The 2923-nt window shown below is 53.3% G+C and overlaps 1 protein-coding gene across 2 annotated transcripts in view; it reads left to right on the top strand.

The window, feature by feature from the left end:
* The first annotated feature begins 197 nt into the window (after positions 1-197).
* Positions 198-2923, top strand: part of PCM1 (pericentriolar material 1) — a 38196-nt gene continuing 35470 nt past the window's right edge. The window contains exon 1 of one of the 2 annotated variants that reach the window (XM_027897570.1): positions 198-299. The gene's annotated coding sequence lies outside the window, so the exon portion shown is untranslated. Of the gene's footprint in view, positions 300-453; positions 571-2923 lie in introns of those variants that run through there. The other variant, XM_027897571.1, reaches the window with a different exon arrangement.

Genomic DNA, 2923 nt, shown 5'->3' with positions numbered 1-2923 from the left:
CCCCCAGTCCTTCCCAGCTAGCCACAACACAGCCTCGGGTGTCCTGCAATCTTGCCGAGGGCGGGGTGTTGCCCTGACGGGAAAACTACCACTCCCAGGAGGCACCGTGGTCAGCCGGGGGGCAGGGGCCGCGCCTCGCGCAGTGCGCGCTGGGAGTTGTAGTTCCGGCCGCCCCACCGCGGCAGCCCCGGCGGTTGCGCGCGGGATCCTCGGCCAGCGCGCGGGAAGGGCTGTCCCCCCGTGCGAGCCGGGCGGCGCCTGCGCAGCGCGGATAGGACTCGGCGGGCGGGGGTTACCAGGTAACGGTGCGTGTGTGTCTGTCTGTGTATCCCTCCGCCAGGCACCGCCCCCCGCGCCCCGGCGGAACGGCGGCCAAGATGGCGGTGGCGGCCGAGGCAGGGGCGCTTTGAGCGGCTCCCCCAGCGCTGTCCCGCCGCGCCCGGCCAGGCGAGGCCGCGCCGCTGCCCCGCTGCCCGACGGCGGAACGCGCGTCCGGGCAGCCCAGGCCCCGCGACTAGCGACCGGCGGTGGAGGAGAAGCCAGGCCGGGTGACCTCCCCCTTTGCGCGGGGTGAGCCGCCCTCTCCTGCTCCCCGAGCTGCCCCCTCCCCGTGTTGCGGCGGGGGCCGCGCCGAGGCAGAGCGGCCCAGGCCGGGCCGGCCCGCGGGTGTGGGCGGCGGGGAGCGGGCGTTGGGCTCGGGTTCAGGTCCGGGCAGGGGGAAGCCTTGCGGTGCTGGCGGGGTGTCCGGGCCGCACCCCCCGCCCCGGCAGGGCGCGTTACCCGCTCTCCAAGGAGACGCCGCCGCGCCCGGGCAGCGGAGGTGCCTTGGGCAGAGCCCGCCCACACACCCGCCCCGCGGCGCCGGCTTTGGCGCCGCCGGGGAGCGGGATCTGCGCCCGCCACCCGCGGGCCGGGAGCGCCTCGCCCGCCTGAGGCAGCGGCTCGGCCGGCACGGCCGCCGGGGCAGCGCTCGCTCCGCCGGCCCCGCTGGCGGCGACGGGACCCGCCGGGACTGGGCTCGGAGCCCGCCGGGGGATCGGAGCAGGTCGGGACAACAGAGCTTGCGGGAAGGCTCCGGGGCTGGAAGTGCCTGGCACAGCGCCCCCGGCCCGGGTGTGTGAGTGTGCGGATTGTGAGAGGTGCGGCAGGAAGGGACTTGCTCTGTTGGCTGCACCTGTGCCATGGTACTGTGTGGTTGGCTTTTCGTGAGTTAATGCCCGGTGAGGAGCGCCCGTCTTAAGAAGCTAAAATTAAAAGGAAATGTTTGGTGTCATTTCTTGCCTTTATGCCGCTGTCACGGCTTTTTGCCACTTTTGGTGCTGTAAAGAGCGCTTGCAGCTCACATGAATGGGAAAAAATCTCGAGAACAACTGCTGTAGAAAAAAAAAGCATTTTGAAATACATACCTTTGTTTTGCTAGCATGTTTTCGTAGTAGTTCTTCTGAGCAATTTCCATACGTACAAAATATGTTTTGCCCATAATTGTACGTTATCTTAAGTTATTTTGTCTGTAGAAAATATTCTTTAAAGTCCTTTTTACTTTTCCTCAAGTCTGTGCAAATGTTATAAAGTAATATTGATATGCTCAAATAGGGCTTTTACACAGATTCTATAATGTGCGAGAAGCTGAAATTGGCAATGGTTGCTGGATGCAGAAATAGATAACAGTAAGATACCAAAGCTTTTAGAAGAGGATTTCTTTTGGAAATAGCTGGTAAAATGAAAGCTAAGCAAAAATACAAATTGATGAAATGTGTGTGTGGAGGTGGAAAACAGCTTCAGATGAGAGAGTTTCATTTCTAGGAAAAGGGCTGACTGAACCTCTTTGTGATTTTTATCTGAGTTAAAGGGATAAAATACCAGCAGAGCTCTCGGATCTTAAATTCATTTTATCTGGAAATATCAAAGCCTATAATATGGAAGTTTAGAAACTTGCTCTTTGGGAGGGCCACAGTTCTGCTAGAACACTTTAAAATCTGCTTGCTGGAAACAATCAGGTTATTGTTATTTTTGAGCTGTATTTATCAGGGTCTGTTGGTATATGCCTGGTGTCCTTGTTTGAGAGTATTCAGCATATTCCATCTGAGGCAGTGAACTTCAGAGGTAATGAGAGACTTCTATAAGCAAAGATAGGCGAGGACAGCTTTTGTGAAAGTTTTAAAAGAAATAAATGTGTGTAACGTAAACATGAGTACTGCCACTTCTTTTTACAGTGGAAGGTAGGGAAAAACTTCTTTTGCAGTGGTTTTAGTGGAATTATATAACGTGATGATGAGGAAACAGCTTACTGAATTGGACTGTAAACCCAGATGGCCTCTAAGCTTCCTCATTATGCTTAGTGACATAGGTCAGGATACAGTGTCTGTTGAGATGTTGGGTCTTGCAGATTTACAGAGCTGAACAATTTATCTGTAACTGAGGAAAGTCTTTAAAAACACAGCTGGTTTTAAACTGGTAACTATGCATTTGTTTTTGGGATGAAGAAGGGAGTATGAATTAATGTGCAGGGACAGGAGAAAGTTCCCAAAGTAGCAGGCACCGAGTTGTACCTGTGTTATGATTCTGATTTCGAGATACAGAAGCTGAATTACTCCAAACTGTTAATGTGAGTGGAGATGTGGTTATGATATAATGAGCACACCTGGAAGATCCCATTTGCTTTATGGTTTAGTAATAGGTTGTGTTTGCACAGAAATACTGCCTTGTGCAGGTGTGCCTACTGAGAGGACTATGTTGTGTGATTTTGCTTTAATCCTATACCTAAGCAAGATAGGTGTATTATTACAGCTTTTAAACTTAGTTCAGGATTAATCTGTTTTCATTTCTAGAACTGATAATAAAAAAACCCAATGAACTTCTTAGATACTTCTTAATCTTGAGTCTCAGATGATTTCATTGCCTGCACTGTGTGAAAATTATTAGT

Source organism: Empidonax traillii, unplaced genomic scaffold (assembly GCF_003031625.1).
Source record: "Empidonax traillii isolate 1590-97213 ecotype Southwest subspecies unplaced genomic scaffold, ASM303162v1 scaffold550:size796879, whole genome shotgun sequence".
NCBI classification, from domain to species: Eukaryota; Metazoa; Chordata; class Aves; order Passeriformes; family Tyrannidae; genus Empidonax; species Empidonax traillii.
This window is presented reverse-complemented; position numbering and strand designations above follow the sequence as displayed.